At 38.1% G+C, this 22,997-nt stretch overlaps 1 protein-coding gene across 1 annotated transcript in view; it reads right to left on the bottom strand.

Moving 5' to 3' along the window:
• Positions 1–20,889, bottom strand: part of LOC131694292 (ETS homologous factor) — a 38,312-nt gene extending 17,423 nt beyond the window's left edge. Inside the window, exon 1 of the mRNA XM_058982903.1 lies at positions 19,936–20,889. The gene's annotated coding sequence lies outside the window, so the exon portion shown is untranslated. The remainder of the gene's footprint in view (positions 1–19,935) is intronic.
• Positions 20,890–22,997: the final 2,108 nt, after the last annotated feature.

A 22,997-nucleotide genomic window follows, 5' to 3' on the forward strand; every position in this document is an offset into this window, starting at 1 on the left:
TTTTGTTGTAGAAACCGCTAATTAACAAGCGGTGCTGCTCGGGAATGTTCAGGTAATGAAACATCAGCAGCGGTCGGAAGAAATCCGTTTCGTTTGTGTAGAATGCATCCTACTAAGACCTAACCCACAGGATCTCCTTTTTTGATCCGTCCGGGTATATTTGATACATGTATTGTATAGTTTTTCTGATATTATCTACTGTTTCGCTTCCGCTGCTAGTGGTCGGTCCATTCGGAAGCATCGGATTAGTTTTACTTCGGTGGCTTTGCTCGGCTATGTTTTGAATTTCTGCTGGAAGATTGGTTTCTTACCTAATAGTAGAGTATGTAAACTAACGACGTGATACGTTTACATTGGATTTATTCAAAGAAAACTTGCCGTTGCCACCTTTAGCATTTCCTAGTTTAAGAGTAGTATTTACGAAAAATACTATTTCAAAGAATCGAAGGTTCCAGCCAGTTTATTTTCAACAATATTTTCCCATGCGTAACCGGTGGTTACAGTTATTAGAAAAATATAACAACAGATTCATAAGTGCTGCTAGTTTGGTGCATTTTTTAAGTAAACATCAAATTTGACATTTCCAGTTACCTGAGTCACTGAGGGGTAGTCATATTTGCGATACAGTTTCAGAATGCGAGTGTCTAGTCGTGTCGTTGTCAAAACTGTCCATGAGTTCGCTGGAAACCAGAAATCCGTGATGCACCACCCTCAATTTTTCCCGACCGTAGACCAACACAACACGTCAACACCATTTCAATAAGGGAAATCCATTGCCACCCAGTCTAAGCAAGGGAAGCACAGTAAAACCGCTGTCTTCTGTTCTGTCCGTCTTTCTGTCTGTACTATACCTCTATATAAAGAGCGCTGAATGTCCATTCATTTCTGTGGCCAAGCGTAAATAATCCCAACCGGTGAACAATGGGCTAGATTGCAACAATATCGACCAAATGTTGAACAAGAGCTACATCATCAACCAGATTCAATGAAAATTTGACCACATTTTTGTCGGCTATTAAGCCTAATAAGTCCTGCTGTGCGGTTTACGTACGTACAGCTAAATAATCGTGCGTAATGAAAATTGTGTACATATGTACACAATAGCCTACACATCCCGCCAGCACACGCTGTGGGATCGAACTGTGCTGCAAGGGGAGAAGACGTAAACACGACACGATCACATAGAGAGCGGAAACGAAGACAGTCAATGCGGTCAAAGGAAATGGAAAAGTAAAGCTCAATGGCAGCCGGTATTACAGTAGTTAATAAGGAAATCCAGCATGGTTCTCTGTGCCGGTAGTAGGTATGTTTATTTTCTAATTTATAAGCACTTTAATTATTTTCCTGGAAGGCATACTCAGAAGGGATGTTAACAATTCATTTGGACCCGTACCGGACCGGATTAAATAAGACATTCTTGTGCCATCCGCTTGGGAATCTCCACGGGAAATAGGACGTAATTTTGTTAATCGAAGGAAGTGTACTATTTCCGACTACTAGATTCTTTGTGTGTTAAAGAATCAATGAAAATGTGACGTCCAGTAGCATCTGATTTGTGTGTCATCGCTTGCTTCGTTGGTTCCGATTCAGCGAAGAAGTAAAGACGGAAACCTATTAAAATACCGCATATAAATCAAATGCAATAGTGCTATTAAAGGTGATCATCTGTCTGTTCTCGGTTGGCATACGACGAGACAGTAGACAGATAAAATCGGATGCAACATGCTGTCTCTATTCGTACAAGGGTGTCTGTCGGCTGCAGGGTTTGTTAGCATGTACCGATTAGATCTGTTTTCCATTCCTTCATGGCCTTCTCAGATGCCGTGCGCAAGATCGATTCTCAGATCACCAACGAAACTGAAACAAATTTCTTGTGCACGAACGCCGAGGGGATTATTAATATCTACTACTTATTATCGGTCTGTGTGTTTTGTTTATACGGTTGATCCGCGCCGTATTTAAATTAGATTTCCTGTTTCCCTAATTGCTTAATTTTATTAGCTCACAGGCAGTGCGGTGGTCGCCCAAAACCGATCCGGAATGGAGTGGAGCTGGGGTTACTGCAGCGTGTATCTTTGTTGCTTCTCCTTCCGTTCTGTCTCTGGAACAGATTTCGTTGTATCAGTGTTTGTTTGCGTGGGGGCAGGATTCTCGCCACTTGTGTTTCCGGTATTGCCAGACAGCGTCGCGGATGTGTATAAGCGGTTTGCGTGCCACGGGCGAACAATTGAACCACTGACCATCAGGGTAGAAACAAACGATGTAGAGTTGCATCGCGAGAGGGGGAGTAATTCAATTATCTGTGATAGCATGTAAAGTGACAGATTGATGACAACCTAATATTAACACCTTAATGCCTATGTTGTTTATTAACAACAACGTTCATAAACAGCTACTGCCATTTTCACACTCAATGGGACTATCACAGAAGTGTGCGTTTTAAGAAGATAGATTTTCCGTCAACAAATACTGATGAATCTGACGGTTCCCCATAATATGAGTGCCAGTGCTAATTGGAGTAGGTGAAAAGGAGACGACTAACAGGAGATTCTGTTTTGCTTGGAACTTTTGACATTGAAAATATCTTACTGCACTATCTGAGGCTGGGTGTCATTCTAAAATCTAACATCAAACGTTATCACGTTTTTATGTCTCTATTTTGAACGCTATTATCTTTGTTATTTATGGATGGATTTTCATCTTTTCATTATCAAACAATCCGAAATTTAGTGGAGTCATGTTCTATTTCTATATAGTTTATGTATTTTAATAGTACACTATTGAAAACCCAGTAAAAATGAATAGATATCGGACAAGTGAAAACTCATATGTATGAGTCACTATATTCCGGGTAGAGCTCAATAGGAAGCACCTAGTAACTCAATCAAATGCCACGAGAAAAAATAGAATTACCGCGTGTCTGTTTGAGTCAGTCGTTGCTTGCATTCCAAACGAGCAACATCATAACTACATATATCGTCCGGAGTCCGGACAGTACAATAAGCGGTAGACGCTATGGCATTTCTGCAACCCGCACACAGTTGAACCGTGTACAACTTGCACCGATTTTCTTGCTGTATGAAAAGAAACTTTGCATACACGAAAATGGAAATGCGATAGGTTCGAGTCGTGTACACACAATGATTAGCAATGCGGGTGGAAAGGGAAGGTTGGTAGGGTGGGTTTGGATTGAGTCCAAGTCTAACACTGCATAATACGACGTGTGTGCTGTTTGTGAGTCTGCAAATCGGGATAAATTTATTTACGTATTTTAAATTAACCCTCTAGTGCCCAAATTTTTTTGGCTTTAAAAAAACTTTTGTAGGTGGGCTTTGTGATGAGAATAACGAAAATAATGTTGATAATTCTTGTAAGTAATGGATTTTTTATTATTTTTCATTTCATTCACCTCTAGAAAATATGCATAACATGCACTAATTTCATTGTTTTAGTTTCAAACGGGATCCGGTTTAATTTTAAAATGGCTGGATGGATCTGGAGCTCAATATTTTTTTCAGTTGATCGTTTAATAGCAAGTAGATTTTTTTCACATAGTTGCTTATTTTAATCTATTAATACCATAAGATAATTGAAAGATTAATTGAAATATTTGGTTAGTTTATAAGTATAGCAGAAAGCACTGTGTTATACAATTTTTTTCGAATTTTGTCACTGCTAAAAACCATCAAAAAATTATGTATTATCGGGGAGAGTTACAGCAAATTTATTTATGGGAGCAGGACAGTAAGCTAGAATGTGACGTAGTATGTTATTACTGAAGGCTATATCAGAGACTAACTGAGACGGTGGACTCGCGAGTTTCCCGTGGCTCAAGAGGTACTAACTCATGTAGTACTAGAAGGTCCCTCGAAATGTCAAATAGAAAACACGATTGTAATCAAGGTATGCTTTGCTTCTTTATTTTTCTGACAGGCTATCGGTTGTTTATTCTACATCACAGAAAAATATTTTTTTTGCTGAGAAGTTGTTAGAAGCTAATAAGCAAGTTCTGAAATTCAATTGATATTTAATGAAGCACGATTTTGCGAGCGCGAATTTCCAGTCTTTAAAACTCTAAAATGGAGTAAAGAGGATGGCCTGTTTGTTTGAAATGACGGTTTTGTGTGGTAGCTACCTCTAACAGTGACCAACGTTTCCGACTACGAATCACATACAACATAAACGATGTACGGTTAAAATTCCTAAACTCATCCCCAAGTTAATGTTCAGGAATACCCACTAGACAATATTTGTTTCTAGATATTTTTGGAAATAAATTTTACAAGGATTTTACAATTATCTAGTAACATGCTACGACAAAATTCGGTACCATATCTTACGTCCCATGTCATTACGTTCCGAAAGTTCTGACGCATATTCGTTTTTAAAACTTATGTTGTGATGGACTTGTCTCATAGTGTCAGCTTTTATGATGCATATGAACTACGTTTTACTGTCTCAAATCTTAAAATTACAAACAAGCATATCCTCTACACCGGTCGCTGTCTTTCACTTTCGATTATGTTACAAAAAGAAAAAATCACCACACATTTTCGCACATAAAATTGTTAGAAGCATGCAGTGATGATCCTAGCAACGATCAATAAATAACTGCTACCAAACCTGATAGAAAAAGAAAACACTAGATTAGTTCGGCAAGATTGGCAGAACTGAAGGGGCCGTGCTTCTTCTACTACTCCAGAAGATCTAGTACACAGTGTACCACATAATTGTCACAGCTTCTTCGTGAATTGGTAGTCTCGATTAGTCTCTGACTATATACCCTGTCAAAAAATGCGGACGAACATGTTCAGACGACTTAAAAAGTTTGACGTTTGACTCAACTCGCCTATGCTAATTGCCCCTAGGAACAAATGCAATTTGTGTATGCGATTTAAAGGCAATTTCAATACTTAGACAAATTTTCTGGCGGCTGATATGGACTTGTTTTTTGCGTTTTTCAAACATGGCGGTTCATGTTTGGTTTAAGCCTAAAATTGTTTTTTGAACAATTGGTGTGTTCTCACTTGTATTTTGTTTGTCTAGTGCACTTAATTTGGCCAACGAATGTAGAAAATTGTGGAATCGTGTGTAAGTATAGTAGAACAAGATCTCTGACCTAAAGTCTTAATGAACGTCAGATTGTGATAAGTTTTGGTGTGCAATACCAATTTCACCTTTGATTCTTCCTATAAGTTGGTGGTGATTACCTAGTATACTGGTAAGTATATGTGAGTAGATAATGAATCCGAAAATAAGTAATATTTTTAATTTTCATATTGGGCAATTAAGGGCGATTAAATGGCACGTTCCGTGGGCGATTGGGTGGCAAAAACATGACGGCGGCAAATCGCCCAAATGTTGCATTTGAAATAACCCCCTAATTGTCAGCAATTTGCTGGCAAATTGAAGGGCAGTTAGCGCATCCGAGTTGGCAAATAGCCCCCCGTTAGCCAGCAACTTGCCCTTTTTGACTGTGTAGTCTCCTGCCCTGATAGGTAAAATTCATTCGCGAATTCTATTACACGGTCTTGAAAAATGCTACATTTTTAATGTCACCGTGGTCGTGTCCTGTGCACAACCCTTTGTTTTTTTAAAGGAAAATGAACTGATTTATAACTGATTCTCTATTCATTTCCACCATGAAATGTCAATTAAAAACCGCAAAAATGCCCTTGTCCTCCAACTCGTCTCAATTAGTCATATCTTGCCCTCTCCTAGCGTCATATTATGACACATTGGATTAATTGTTTCCAAATATATGTTCGAGCAGTTTACGGTGAGATAATAAACTAATGATGTGTAGTGCACTAGTACGCAGTATTCAGATTCAACACATTCATCGGACATGTCATATATGTCTTTTTACTTCCGCTCCACGGTTGATAAAAATAACTGTTGGCCGTGTCGTAAATGAATAATCGATAAGAAAATCGACAGAAATAAATAAAACCTCACTGCTCCTTGATAACAAAAGGTATTGCCTCAGAAATACACTTGCTGCGCAAGTTCACGAGTTTACGAAAATATCTGTGCTAACCCTAGCTAACTTTAAATGTGATGTGTCGAAAGCCTATTTATTTATTCTTTCGTGTTGGTAGCAAACATATCATCATCAAAACATACCGTTTTTGCCATTAGAAAATGGTAATACAATCTACACTTTCGCCTTGCTCACTCCGATTTAAGCTTTCAATTTCGCCAAATTGATTACTCACGGCTCCAATTGAAAATGATCTAATTTCCGTTCCTACCCCCTGAAATCACCCACTCTAGAAGAGAAATCGATCCAAAGGTACGCCAATAGGCACGGCATTGCTTCGCCGCCGACGATCATGTAGGAAGCGCCGCTTGGTTTTCCTTCGTAGACGCACGGCAAATTCGCCATCATAGCAAACACACCCGATGTGTTTTGTCGTTACTCGCAACAGACTGACGGACGTTGGACCGACTGACTACCATCAGCCACCATTCTGCTATTTCAAACAACATCCGCCGATAAAAGGGAACCAAAAGTGATCATTTCGTCTTGTTTTGGTATGGCTTAGCCGACACTACAGCGGAATGACATGCCAGAAGCGGAGAGGTGGGGTGAGAACTCGAAAAACCGGACGCACATATAGACGCTTATATTTTTTAGCTGTAAAAATGGAACGGTTGCGGTGGTGGCGGCGAATGATGATGTGTTGTGGAAATGAATCAACAAACAAATCATTCAGCAATCCGCATGACGGTCGACCTCTGAGTGTTTTTCGTACCTAAAACTGTGTAAACATACACGCGATGCTGCGCAGAGTAAGGTAGTTTCGAAATTAATAATAGATTTCCTGTTCATTAAATGTGGGATTATTGGGTCCCTCGTTTCGTGATAGGAAACTGGAAATAGATTAGTAGACGATGACAGCAGGTTTTCTCCTTAGTGGAAATAGTTCGTGAAGCGTTGCAGAAAATTACGAAAATCTGAAACTGGCTAATCAATGTAGGCAACAGCATTCGGGACACAGATAAATTTTATTTGTTTACCAGTAAATGTTTTGTGCAACAACAAATGTAGATTTCCAAATTAAAAAAACACTACAGTTTCAATTAAAATACAATAAAACATCACCATGGCCGGAAATACCCCCCGGATGCAGTTGTTCTTATTTTGTTCGCGTAACTGTCGGTCGGCACAGAGAAGCCAGCAAGATTACTTCAATTAGCACTTCCCGTACGTCATTTCAGAGCATCATCATCATCATCTTCCCATCATCGAAGATACCCCCTTGGTGGGCCTTCCGCCACTGCAGTGGTGGAAACAACGGTAATGACGGGATAGGACAATTTTCCCAAGATTTGAAGACAACACTATTGCCACCACTACTTTCGACTACGTGAGAAATAAATTTTCCCCGTACGCTATCCCCATTGCAACAAGAGTTGCGCGGCACGGTGCGGTTGTTTGTGTTTTACAAGTCTCTGCCGACTGACTATGGGAACAGTGGCTAGTGGGAGGAGCAGTGGAGTTGGCCGGAAAGCGAGGAAAAGCGAAACGCCATGTGTCGGATGGTGGCTTCCTCACATTATAGCAACCATTGATTTTGGGTGCTTCTTTCTTCCCCCATTTTCCGTTGCCGAACGTATCGTTGATGCGTTGATTAAACAACTTAAAGCGAGTTGGGGTTGACAAATAGTGAATACGAAACGTGCCTAGATCGAAAACTATAATGGCACAACTAACAGTCGCATTGTTTCAAGACCAACGGAATCGTTTCTGTTATTCTTGCCATTATGAGTTGCCGCGGTTCGCAACAGCGGTAGATTAGGGGAATTATGGTTAAAACCGACACCCCAAGCTCAACACGTTTTCTGGGTTGCCACAAAACCAATAAAATTATGATTTCTATGCAGAATTCTTCTTAAGACAATTCTTAACAAGACTTAATTTTGTCTTCGCTTCAAAAAATTAATTTCATTCAAAATTATATGGTTGCAAAACTTGGAAAACATAGTGACTTCTTCTAGGCACTGCGGGTAAAACCGACACTCCATATGGGTAAGATCGACACCCCCTTTAATTTATTGTCTCTACACTTTTTTATTAAAAATGTGATATATGCGTGAGTAATAAAGTGTGAGTATGTGTGATGCAAACATGTGCTTTTTGTAGCTTCATCATGTGGTGAGGGGAAGAGAGCTCGAAAGCGTAGTGCCATAAACAAGAGTATTTTATACTATAGGATCATTTCTTGGTATGGATATTTCCAAATAATCCTTACCCACACCATTGCAACCTTCAGTGTCATTTTATTACGTAAGAGAAGATTTGCAAGCGTTCTACATTCTGCTAATAGGATTCATTCGCTTATAAGTGACACACAATTCTTAGTAAAACTACTTTTCCAGACTTTAATTTTTCGGGACTCTGATCATCAACGATCTACCGGGGTATACAAAAGATCATTGTCTCATTGTGATAAAGTTCGTCTATGACAAGCCAACAGAACACTAGAAATTCGGTTTGATGAGCATTTTTCAGAAATAGCAAAAGCTTCGATAGAATCTGATAAGCAAAAAATCCAATTATTGATTTTAAAGAAACTTATAAGAAATAAGCAAAATAAAAGTATTTCTGTGTATTTCTGCTATTGCTATAGTGTACTAATAGTGTAATTGAAGTGTTACAAAGATCCCCAGCCTTTTGTAATGAATCGCAATTTAACACAACCATCTTAATAGCGTGTCGGTTTACCTTAAAAACGAACATTTTTTTCAAAAAGCAAAATATTACATTCAGACGAGCATGAGCAGCTGTCGTATGTTTTGTTTATTTTTATGACATTCGGCGTACTAAGGTAAATCCAATTTGTCTTCAAATACTCCACATAATCGTACTAATAATAAAGTGTCATTATGAAATGAATACAAATTTGATTCCTAGGGAAAGTTGTGGAGTGTCGGTTTTACCAACAGTGTCGGTTTTTCCCATAATTCCCCTACTTCAAATGTTATGCTATTCAACCGAGAATTAGCGAGTTGGAAAATTTACTAAAGCTGAAAATGGGACATAGGCGTATGAATGTCGCCTCTATCCAGGTCCATCACCTACACTTTTACCAAAATTGTTCTCCACTAAGGAGAAATATAGCATGGTGCATCTTGCTAAGCCAAACCAAATGTTTCGATTTCATTATTCATTCATTAGCTTAAAATGAACTCCTTTTTTGCAGGACATCACGTTTGACTAGGGGTTTGCTCAGGATTACAATTTTTGTCACTGTTTTTGGAGCCTGCGCCAATCCGGCGCTAGCTAAGTTCTGTCACTATGTTAGGGTCGGATTCTGTTGATGCTGTTAATAATCAGTTGCTGATAAATGTTTTTCCACTTTCTTTGAGCCAGTTACTAAGAAAATCTATAGCATCCAGCTATATATCGAGTAAGGGTAGGCAACCACCTTTTTGCTCTACTATCCCCTGATTCGTCTTTCATTTATTTATATATCCCGTAATTATTTTCTCTCCATTCTTTAAGTTTTCACCTTGCACCGGGCTCTAGGCTCGCGCATAAAAGAATTTTTCTGAAAAAACCCAGCTTATGGTGCAATAAATGTCGAACAAATCATTATCGAAGACTCCGTTTTTCTTTCCAAAATCATACACATTGAACTGGATCGGACCATATCTGATCTTCCGCTAGGCTTTCTAAATATTTCTAAGAAAGGCTGACTCATAAATATTCAGCAGTGAAAGTTCACGAAAGTTAAGTTTTTTATGAAGGCTTATCGCGTCTACATACCCGTTCATATAGTTGAGATCGACGGTGTGGCTATCAATTAGAGTCGATCATGCGTGGTGTGAAGGGGTCACTTTCTCCAGTGAGATTTTAATGGAAATTGCATAGGAAGGGTCAATATTGTGTGCCCCTTGTATCGGGTAACGTTTCACGGGACAGCCGAGAAGTCGGCTGTTTGTAGCGCGCGTCTAAACACAAGCAAATGGGTCATGACAGCAATAAGGCCCGGTGCGGTAAGTGTGTAGAGAATCATGAGGATGAGATCCTTTAAGGGCTTTCTAGCCCTCGTTTGCGCAGAAATACTAAGAAGTACTACGCCACTCACCTTTTTAATTAAAAAAAATCGACAACATCGGTCCTAAAAGATCGGATGAATAAATAATATGTAAATAAATACGAGAGCTTTTGTTCAATGAAAGAAAATGAATTCGTGTGACCAACGTAATCGTACTATATAGAAATATTTATTAAAACAACGAAACATTCCTTTTCATTCACGATAACTTTCCTGCAGTGTACACCTAATATGTAAAATTACGAAAACCTGTTAATCAAGTGGCCATTTTTCTGTTCGTGAAATGAATAAAACCAACTATTTATAAAGCAGGAAAATACTTCGTTGCAGACGAATGAACTCGTGCATTGTACGATCATTTTCATTCTATTTACGATTTTTTTCAGTTTGCGATCCGCCAACGATATAAAATGTGTTTTATAAGGGTCCACTGAAGGCAAATGAGGTCAGAGACTTTGTTGAATTGGAAATATCACACGCAACTGTATTTATCAATCTAAATCTGAATTAAAATGTAACAGTAGTTAAAACATTTATTTCTTGTGAAAACATGCTTTATTAATTAAAAGATTAATTTAAAAAAAGTAAAAGCTTTTTTAAAATTCTCAACGCTTTAATTCAGTAAACCGAATGGTACTTTTGAATAGATTTTGTAGAAACCTTCTAACGCCTATTTTTGTTTTTAATTGCTCTGGTATATCCAAAAGGAAGTAAGCATCTTGCATTACCTCCAAGAACTGCACAGGAAAACCTTCCGTTACCATGCTTCTGGTTTTTCCCAATTACCCAGTTAACGTTTTGCGGATTACTGGTTCCACTACCTTTCCCAACCGTTAGCAATCACACACTTCAATGGTAAAGCCAAGCAGACAGTTAGAAACGAGAATTTCCCACTATTGTATGCGCCAACCACTCCATATAGCCCACCAGAGAGCATAAATTCATTTACGGTTGTTCGTTTCTTTTTTAATTTCTCAACATAAGCTAGCTCACTGCTGTTGAAAGATATGCTGCAACAATAGACCATTGTTTTATTACCTTCGATGCCACCCGATTTTTGGACCCATCAGTGGCCTTTTCTCATTTTTTCCATCCAAGTTCAAAGTTTTTCGCTAATCTACTGCTAGCTCATCATCATCATCATCATCAGACAATGTTAATCGCATATGGTATGTGATCTGGCAGGCAGCGGGAAAAGTTCTGATCCAACTAACAGTACCCGGCTGATTTCATTCGAACAATTTCTACTGGGAGGGCTGAGAAAGCGGATGGAATTATTAAAAATGTACAGCGCCTCGAAGCGAATCGAAGAATGGTCGGTTCTTTACTCTGCACACAAATGTGTTTCCCGCCGCTACCCTACCGATCGGAGCGGAAAATGTGCAAATCTCTCCAACCGCATCCGATCGTTCCTCTCGAGTTGTGGGTTTGGTATGCAGACATTTCACAAAAGCAACACAACAGTCGAAAACAGCGATAGATATTAGGCTAATGACTTAACAACTATACCACCTCGTCATTATATCTTCCGCTGTTTGGAAGATGTTCTCGATTACACTCAGTCCGTCAATTTCATGATGTAGAGCGATGATGAGAGAAAGCTACGGTAGAGTGAGGGAATGAGAAATCAGTTCACTTGCCCGACGATACTTTCAAATGCGCGGGTTCACAACGGGAAAGCTGGGTGATTATGTTTTTAATTGAATGAAATTTTAGTCAAATTGGGACGATTTGATTATTTTAGCTGTCATGATTTTTAATAAGTGCCTAACGAGACGGATAGTCGGCACTTGAAGGCACAAGTTTTTACTAAGTACTAACTAAATGCTATATTTTTTTGTCCAGAAACCGTTTTCGAGTGGCGCCAAGTCTGTTCCGATTAAGGCGAAAAATGATTCCATGCATCACGATCTGCAATGTTAGAGTGAATAACGGTGCCCTCAATTCGCTTGTACAGAGTTAGCAGTAACGCGATGGTGTAGAACGCATTCTCTTTGCAGAACTGCCTTGAATAATACTGTTATGTCTTCAATAGAATAAAGGTTTGTAAACCTGGTTTGACTGATTATTGAGTAGTGGTTGAATAATGTAAATCTTCAGAATTGAAAAATCATTCTCCTTTAGACATATCCTGCACTAAACTAAATATTTTTGTCTTGGAATGCTGATCCGGAAGGATGCTTGAAATCCATCTTTTGCAAGGTAACTGATCATTGTCCCGAAAATGAATGTATTGAGTTTTCCTTGCTGTAATTGGAGAAATTACTGTAAGATTGAGTAAAACCTCAAATGCTTTATAGTTGACTTTCTAAGTCTTGTATATATAAATCAAAAGATTTGGATTACTGACGTGTTTGATACCGCCATTGACAACTCAACGATCGAAAAGCGAGTAGTGACCGGTGGTGAAAAATTTCTTGTGCCTCCACAATATTTGTAACACACGCATGAAAAATTTAGTTAGAATCTCCCAACGCTGCAAAAAAGCGTCCCTAACAAAAGCGACAGACATATATTTTCCTTAAAAAAGGCTGGCAAAACGGCCGAAACGTCGAATAATTTAAAACCAAGTCGTTTGATTTATGTATACAAGACTTAGAAAACCAACTATAAAGCAAAAATCATCACAGTCGAACAACAAATAGACTTGATTCAAATGTTTAGTTAATTCTTCTTAAATTTACAGGGCGTGATAATTGTTTTTTTTTGCATTGAGCTCACTACATACCTTTTCCGCGTAATAAAAGTTAGCTGTTAATATCAACGTACTTCTTCTTGCATTTAACTTTTAGTTGGGTTAGCACTGGCTACGGAAGTGGCATTAGTTCCGATGGAGACTTTTTTGTTTTCTATCCGGATACCACGACGGAAAGGTTTGTTCATAAAAAAGAGTAAAACCAGATAAACATACCAACAATATTTCAGTGGAAAATATCTTCGGTTTGCTTGACGAAACTCATTAGTCAGATTCTGATAGGAACTTCTTTAGTATCGAAGTGACAACAAAAATGCAACAAATATAATATCGGTAGTTGGTATTGACATAGAATTTAGGAATAAAAAATATCAGTAGTGTTTTCTTGGTCGCCTCTGAATCGGTAGGGAAGTCTAAAATCGGTAGGTCTGGCCACCCTGCCGAGTTTTTGCTCTACGACCGATCACATTCGGTCGTAGAGCAAAAACTCGGCAAAATGCTAAATTACAGATCCTAAGACAAATCCTGTCAAAAACCTTACCATTCACGTATACCTACGTCCACTATCTCGCAATCATAAAAAAGTCTCGGCGATTGAAGGATGGAGGGGGGGTTAAGGTTTTCAGCTTGTAAAAAAACACATATTTTGCGATTTTTTTTAGAACTTTTCGTGAAGCGAATTGATCAAAACTATTGTACATTATAGTATATCATTTCAAACACATGCTGTAATTTTTCTATGCAAAAATATCGACAAACGACTCGGTGACGAAGCTTTTTGTAGAACGTCACTGAAAAACAATTTGCGGTGTTACCTGCCATTCAAAAATTACTTAGCCGATATCTTTCAAACTTTGCATACACATTCTATGTAAAAAATATCTAACCCTTACGTTGAGTTTGTGAGATAAATTTTCAATTAAGGGGTTTTTTACTCATTTTAACTAAAAACTTCTATTTTTCACGAAAAATTCCGCCTTTTTATGAGTAAACATCCCCTTAATTGAAAAATTATTACAAAAACTCAACGTAAGGGTTAGGTATTTTTATATAGAATGTGTATGCAAAGTTTGAAAGAAATCGGTTAAGTAGTTTTTGAATAGCGGTTAACACCGCAAATCCTGTTTTTTCCAGAGACGTTCTACAAAAAGCTTCGTCACCGAGCCGTTTATCTATATTAATGCATATAAAAATTACAGCATGTTATTGAAAGGATACACTATACTGTACAAGAGTTTTGATCAATTTGTTTCACGCAAAGTTCTAAAAAAAATTCTTAAAAAAAGTGTTCATTTTTTCGCGCTTAAATCCCGTAAACCACCCCTCCTTTAAGGGATTAAACACTGTAGAATATCTTTAAAATTGATTTTTTTTATTGATTTAAGGCTGATTTCTTGACCTACACGTAACTTTTTGCCTTTCTCATATAGAAAGGTTATGCAATCACTCTGAAAAAGGTCAACCTAATCCCGGCCCGGAGGGCCGAGTGTCATATCCCATTCGACTCAGTTCGTCGAGATCGGAAAAAGTCTGTATGTGTGTGTATGTGTGTATGTATGTGTGTGTATGTGTGTGTATGTGTGTGTATGTATGTGCGTATGTGTCAAATAATGTCACTCATTTTTCTCAGAGATGGCTGGACCGATTTGCCCAAACTTAGTCTCAAATGAAAGGTGCAACCTTCCCATCGGCTGCTATTGAATTTTGGATCGATCGGAACTCTGGTTCCGGAATTACGGGTTTCAGAGTGCGGCCACACAGAAATTTCTCATATAAACTATAGGAAAAATTAAAAATAGAATTTTTATTTTTGATGCTAAATGTGTTCAAGGTGCATGAAACGTCGAGATTTGATGCAAACTCGAAAAAAAATTTGACCACGATTCACTTTTTTGAATTTTGGCACATTTTTGCCTTTCTCATATAGAAAGGTTATGCAATCACTCTGAAAAACGTCAACCTTATCCCTAAACCTAAAATTTTTTTTTCGACTCGCATAAGGTTTCTGGATTTTAACAGGGGCGTAGTTGATGGTTTACGGAGAAGGGTTACACCTCCCATCTACTGTTCACTCCCCTCCTTTAAAAATCTCCTTAAATCACCCCTCAGACCACCACCCCATCCAGCCCTCATACCCCTCCCTTTCAACCCCATCATCTTTAAACCACCACTATATCACAAAGCATACCAATTTAAGCTGGGGAGTCGTTCGTTCATGGGACTTTCGCCCTCCTCACATACCCACCCCCGCATGACAAAATGAGTTAGCAAGTAGATAACATTGATCTAATGCTGATTAGGCTAATGGAGTATGATATTTTTTTGTTTCAAGTGTTTCACCGTCGACACGTAGCTCGTCAAGTTCGTGGCTGGCATGCCATTGTGTATAAGTGCAAAGTGTACTAAGAATGTAATGGACATTTCCACAATTATGTTGAACATAAAAAGCCTCCGTGCCATAGTTTAGAGAAATGAGAAAGGCACAATTGCACCGCTAGGTGGATTAAAACAGGTTTTTTTTTAAATTAAACCGGGATGAAGAAATCGGCTCTTAGGATCTTAAAAATGATATGTCAAAATATGGAAATAGGCAATACATAAACGTTATAAATTCTGCCGCATGCCGCTTATGTATTCTCTGAGCGAACTGATAACTTTAACCGCATTTTTCTACAAATCACTTTTTTTAGCTGCCCGGTGATTTCAAATCGTTCTGAAATTTTTATAGTGTATTCAAAATAACTTTCTTCATCGATGTATGAAGAATTTCATTTTTTCATTGCGTAATTTCTTTTAATGAGGAGTTTAGTGCCAATCTAGTGTCTCACATTCTCAGCGTTTTTCTATTAAAAAGTCCGCTATTTTGCGAAAAATAAAAATATCGAAAAAAAGTCGCTACTTACGTCGCTCGTTGTCGTTCTAAGGATTCGAAAAAAATAGTTTTTTCGATTCCTTCGAACATGCAATCCGCGCTTTTAATTTATGTCCATACAAATCACGTGAAATTAAATGAAAACACTCGAGCTTATTGGAAATATTGTCAATATCAATTTGAATCAGATTTAGTTTCCGATCCAAATTATGTAAATTTTGGAATAGTCAAAAGGCCAGATACAAAAATTTGGGTCTGAAACTAATATAAAATAGAATTTAGATCTGCGCAGTGGGGTTGATAAGAGGGTGATAAGCCTTTTATCGCTATGTTTCTATTTCCACCATACCCATTTGAAGCCGTCGGTTAGAGCAGCGTCTGCCATCTTTGTTTAACGCATTGAGTCAAATGATAGCGCAACAATAAGGGCACTCGGTTCGAGTTTTCGTTGCGCTCAACCAAAAGAATTTCACTGTTTTCAACGCTTTTATGTTATTATTTTGGTTCTTAACAACGAAGCAAACTGTTGATGCCCATTTGTACGCTTTCCATTGTTTGTAGGCCGAGTAATTAATGAATCAGTGAGGCACCCTCCTCAGTATGATGAAAATAGGCACTTTACCCGATATAAATTTGTTCTAAATATTTAGATTTCTACTAGATTTAGATCAGTGTTGGAGGTGCCCGTAGAAAATATTAAATATTTTCTGTGTTTGATTTGACAAATTCATAGCCACAATCCTCGCCTGACGGGAAATACGTTTCCAAGATTCGAGATTTCATTTTGAAGTTACGATATTTAGCTTGAGCTTGAGTTTTTGGGATCTCCCCTGGTTGCTACTTTGTTATTGATCGGGACTAGCTAAAAATGCACAAAGAATCGATAGATGATAATGTCTGATGGGAGTAACAAAATATCATCCAATGTACAACTCGTGGTAATCCCAAGTTGTTTACTGATCAATCCATCCGACATTGACGGGTGTGTTTCTGTTACTTGTAGGTAAGATTCTATTATCTTTTCGGTAATAGACCGCAAAGATACTAAACGGTGGAATGGCGTTCATCTGTAGCTGCATCACACAACCAAGAAGTTTTTCAGTATGTGTCAACCTCGGCTGTGTTCGTTGGTCGAGTTCTGTGATTGCATTAATAGCAAGTCAAACCAGCCGGATTTCTAGATGTTCGCTTTGCATGATACGCAAATTACTGTCAAGAGAAATGCTATAGACTTTTAGAAGATCCAAAGCGTTTATATGTATTGTATAAGAATTCATGATACGTGTAGGATCTCATAATTTACATGAGTGCAACACATAAATGATTTGAATGTGTGGATATTGCCGTTTAGGGAATGTTTTCTTGGTACCGTTTTAGAATTAACCTTCTTGCTATAGGAGAATTTTTTCTTATTGCCGAAAAGGTATTAGGTACGACCTAGTTTTGGATGTACCAGCGCCGGCCAAGACGGAACGTAAATCGCAGCAGCAGAGGAAAGGAATGTTAGTCTTACACTTGTTTATGCTAGAGGCCATTCATACTACTGCGCAATCCACAAGTGTAACGGTATGTAGGACATTGTTAGTAGGGATACGGATTCGATTCAAAATATTGCTGGAGTTCGCGACCGATTCAAGATTTTAGGAGTCGTTGGGTGTCCTGCCACCAGGAGACTTGTTAGATGCCTAAAACTATGTCTTAGGAATATCATAACGGCAAATAGTGAGAAAGAGTCTAGAAACATACTTAATTTCAATATTATTTTTTCAGAAGACAAACTAACAAAAGGAAAAGCACAAAAAAATTTGGAAAAATAAATGACGAGTAATAAATAAATTTACTCTACAACTAAAAAGCTATCGATTGTTTCCTCGGCGAGAATATGAAATAATTTTGAGTGGCCTAAAATAAACATTACCTGTAATGAATATCTCACTTTGAATGTCGGTCATATTAGCAATTTACGCCCGCACTTTTTTATTATTCTAACTTCTATGAAGAGAAAATAGGGAGATTATCATGGATAGATAATTTATACGATAAGAATTGATTTACTAATTTAGTAAAACAAATTAGAAAACCTAAAAACTGCAATAAGAAGTGAATGTCGCTTCCTACAACATGGGAGCAGATACCCGTTGACTTTCGCCGCTGGATGCCAAGATAATAGTGATATTAACTTTATAGTGGACACCAGTCTCCAAGCAATTACGGTTCAGAGGTTACGATATTGATCTAACTAGTTGATCGTAGTACAGTAGCAGATATAAAAAATGCACAAGGCCTATATTTTGCTTTTAGATCAATTTATCTCTGTATTTAAAATAGAATTTGATAACAGTGCATTGGAAATTCACGACGGTGATCTTAAGGTGTGCAATATTTCTTTTGCTTCTAATATCTGTTTGAGTTGCGGCCATGCTTGACCGTCGAAATCTAGTATCTAGTCGTCGCAATCTGGAAATCACTGTTCTATCTGGTATCTAGGGTTATATCAATGCCGCTGTGGTCTTCACACGTATCTGGTACCCGAAGAAAATAAAATGAAAAAGACCAAAAAACATTATGCTAGCCAAAATCTATCCAATGTCAGTATCGTCTAGCAAAATTCAAACGGGTTTTCCGATTATTTGATGATATTACTCACTTCTTTGCTAGTTGTCAGGCATTCGATTTTGCTTCACAGAGACGACGTCGAATAATTTATGAACTCAGATTGAGCTGTAAGGATTGTTTAGCATATTGGGTGACATTAGTTGCTAATTTTCGAGGATCATTTTTAGCGATCCGAAGCATTGTCAGGATCAGTTATTCATCATTATGGCCAGATTCCAAGCTGCTCAGCAATCACGCAATTTGTTTTTGGAGGAAATTTAGCCTGAAGGATGGCATGTGAGACACATAATTACTACACCATTTGCAAAAGAAAAATAATTTTGGTAGATTAAGCGAACTGAAATAAAAAAAATGGGTTGCATTTTTTTGTCCAGCCTTATTTTGAGTTGTGGTAGTTTATCAGATACATGCTGAAATCGATTAATCAAATGTCTGTTGATGATACCCTATGCCATTGGTAATATTATGATCAGCCAACTTTCATCGTTAATTAAAATCGTTAATTAGATGCTTTTAACTGTTAGTCATAACCTAAGAGTTGTATAATATCAACCACCTAACATTAACTGTAACGATGTACCATTTCCTTGAACTCAATACCAAAGCTGATACAAAAAGTTTACATGACGCGCAATGATAACAAGGCATTTGTGCGTCATCCGGCATTTAATTCCAACCAGCGAAAAACATGGATAACCACGAGCTAGCAAAATACCGACGAAAACCATCCTCCCAACTCATTACTGCAAATTGCACACTTCCTTCCTGGTATCAGTGAAAAATTCACCTGACCTGTCCAACTTCCTGGCCTATAATCGCTAGCTACCGCAACCGGCAATTAACCATCATCATTACGCAAGTTACCGATTGTATTGCTTGGCGACCTACATTCTTGGTGCTTTCGAAAGTAGCAAATGACGAGGACCCAATTCTAAAGACCATATTTAGTGAGTTGACCAACAGTTGAGCGTACTATGGCTCATGAAATTGCTGTCGCTGTGTTTCCCTCGATCTTATATTTTACCATAATGATTAGCAAGCCTCCAAATCTTACCGACCACAGCTTTGTGGCCGAATAAGGCAAGGTAAGGCCCCAGCATGGCTAGTCTGAAAACTGGTTCCATTGGTAAGTATTGCTTTACACTACTATTTTGAAACTTCTATCAACACGCAGTTGGTGATCGAGCGAGCAAGCGACGATCGTCGGCCGTCGAAAGCAATTGGAGTGAAACGGATCACGGTTGCGGCGATGTCTAGAGCTACCACTACAACAGACGGGTCTAATCTAATTGAATCTCGTTTCTTTCTGCCATTGCCAGTTTCATTCGACGTCTGTAGCGAAGCATGGCCATGATTTTCACATGCTCTTCTTGGTGGTCGGCACGCTATGGTCATGTCGTTTGTCACAGATTATGAGCTGCAGGTCAAAGTAGATCGTAACAGTCGGATAACGATACATGGATCGATGTCAAAATGATGCGAGTATAAGATATTATAGACACTAGATTTGCTCTGACATTTCCAAAATTATTGCGGTCAATTGTTAATACTAGAGGCATGGCATCGAGTAAATTCAAAACTGCACGACCGCAAACAAAACAAGATCTTCGAAGGGATTAGCATGTTCCAAAAATTGCTAACCTACTGGAAAAGAAATGAGAAAAGGAAATCGAATAAGTTTCTACCTTTAACTGGTTTGCCACCGACGACGAAACACGTGCCCTTTTGCTCCTCACACTGCCTTATTGGAGTAGGTCATAAACGTACGACTGCACGATTTTAGGAACCAATACCGTATCACGCCCGTCCGCTGTTTTTATGGTTTTCTTGTTTCTCTCCGCTTTTCCGGTGTGTATTTAGTTTGCTGCGCTGCGCTCTTGTTACCGCCACAACTGGGTGCACCTTTGCGTGTGTACGCTCTACGTTTCCTGGCCGTCTTTCCAGGGGCAGATGTTCTTTCCTCTCAGACCTCTTTTGACACGCCTCGCTACGTTTCACTTCCTTCGTCAGGTTCTTAATCCAAAGGTGAGTATCTCATGAAAACAAACCGATTATAACTTCCGCTGCTGTTTCGCTAGGTAATTTTCAAATTTTTCGACGCACTTGAGTAGATTTCTTCGATTAAATTAATTAAACTTTCATTAAGCGATTAACCAAGTCCAACCACTGTGATCACACTCTTTGTTGGTTCCTTCTGCACGAAGTAAAAGTCTATCGACTCATTTTTTCCACATACAGTCGAAATGTACACCAAATGTCTTCACTTCTCGTTTCGTACTTCTCTTGAAATATCAATTAGTTTTTTCAGTGAACAGTTTCAATTTGAATCTTTTCGGTTTGACTACAAAAACGTTCCATATGTTACGAATCGGAGCCGAAATCGATCGATGAAAAATGTAGCTCTAGAAAGTATGATATCTCTAAACACGAGACTACACCACATCTAATTTGTACCGAACGCTCTCGTTCAGCTGCTGTTGCTCTGGATTTCCTTTTCCTAGCCTAATCTGCTGACCTTCTTTCCTGCTTGTCTCCACAGCTGTCCTTCACCTTATGCTGCACAAACAACACTAAACAACTGTCACAGACGGTTCCAATCAAATTAACTAACGACAGCACTCAAACCCTCCTCCGACGGTCGGCTCTGTATGACTGAAAGCTAGTTTCCCTTGCATGCCAGTTTTGTGCTGGACTCGACTTTCTATCGCAATCAGTGTTCCCAGTACTGTTGAGGTGAACTCTGGGAGCATAAGTACAAAACGTGTGGTGAAATCCGTCATTTTAAACATATTAAGCTTATTGTTCATACTTTTTTCACAACAGGTATTTGCAGCCAATGTCTCGAGCAATTAATAAAAAAAGAACTTCCATTCATTTTCTGGCGTACTTAAAACTTAACTTATGTTTAGTCGTCAGATTCGAACCCTAATTACTGACAAACCTTAGTAGTTAGGGTTGGGAACTGACATAGCTTAGCCTCAAGCAAAAAACCGACATTTGTGATTAGTTTTATGATTCAACTCAACTAGTATTGAACAATTTGGCAAAATAAGATAACTAAAAACTAGAAATCGACTAAAACAACTTTGTAAGAGCCAGATACCGTTAAACTAAATATTTTCTTCAGATTTTCACGCTTGAATTTTTTTATTTCGATCATAGAGGTTTTAACCTTAAGGTCATTCGCCTTTTCGGGTTATAAAAATCTCTAACCCTAAGTGCGGGGTTGGGATTCGAACCCAGGTGAGCTACGTACAAGGCAATCGAATCACCGACTACGCTATGCTCGCTTCCTACTTGAAATTTATATCCGGTTTTTACAGTCTAATATGAGAAAGTAAAATTAGTAAAATTCTAATTGACTTTTACTAAGCACGTTGTCTTTGTCCGACTTTAATTTCGATCGCACAAATAAATCTCGCATATTGGCAACCTTGCTCGTCGCTCTACCGCAGTCGCATTCGGTTTGGTATACTTTCGTTCATATGACTGCAATACACAATACACACAAACGGTGTCAGCTGTTGAGCATGCAGGGTTGAATTTAGTTTAGTCAACTTGAAAGCATGGTGTGCTTTCAAATATTATATTCGACTGTTCGTATTGGATATGTTAGCCATTTAATCCATCGTACACCGGGCGAAGTTGTTTTGACTGCAGAAAAACTGGAATAGATTGCGCGGGTTTCTCGAATTTAGTGCGTTTTGTATTCCTCGCACTGAAAGCCGTTCGATGAAAAAATAACAAAACCAATTTTTGTTTTCCTAATTAGTTGATTTCAACAAAAGCAAATTGAAATGCAAATCAAATTTCTTTTATTTTTGTAAGATTCTCAAATAAAAATTATTGCAAATTATTATTGATTTTGATTCAAGATGTACATCATACTAAAATACAGCAAACTAGCGAAGATGCAGACCTACTGAAATAATCGAAGTAGACATAGTAACTATGTTCATACACGGTGGGCATAACGGTTATGCAGATATCTAGTTATCTCAGCTTAATAAGCTTGTTTTAGCCTGGACCCAACGACCTGAGCCAGTACACAAACAACAGAAATATAATTGACCTCATTTTCGGTTTTAACTAGTTTATCATTAAAATATTTCAAAATTATTTTGAAATATGAAACTAGATGTGGAAATAATTTTTTTGTAGCGCTGGTTGATTAAATAGGATAGAATAAAAAATTATAACTTTCATCCGAAACTAAATTCATTAATTAACAACAAAAAATCTGCAAATATCTTCTGCCATTTCGTCTCTTTTGAGATTGCAATCCATAAACAGATAACATTATGAGAAATATAACCTAATATTCAATTTACTTATGAAATAACTGTTCTCCGGAGTATTTCAACAATTCATTCCGTCGGATGGTGAACAAAACGTCAATCAAAATAAGTCATAATGTTGAAATAAGTTCTATTTAACGATAAACTAATTTAAATCAACAATGCGATCAGTTTAATTTCAGTTGTTTGTGTCTAAATCGGTAGTGTAACAGCATATGCGTTTGTGTCCAGGTTGAAACAATCGTTACAAGCAGCTATCAAAACAATAGCGCTAGATTATTGTTTTCGAGTCAGTTCGCCCAAATATCAACTAGCCGAAATAAAAAAATCAACTACTTCTTTGGTTGAAATCGTGATGAGTCGATTTTCCGTGAAGCAGCATTCCTTAGAAATTATAAATATACTTCCATCCATGCCCTGGCGGGACTCCTGCGGTAATACGAAGACTT

Source organism: Topomyia yanbarensis, chromosome 3 (assembly GCF_030247195.1).
Source record: "Topomyia yanbarensis strain Yona2022 chromosome 3, ASM3024719v1, whole genome shotgun sequence".
Taxonomy (NCBI): Eukaryota; Metazoa; Arthropoda; class Insecta; order Diptera; family Culicidae; genus Topomyia; species Topomyia yanbarensis.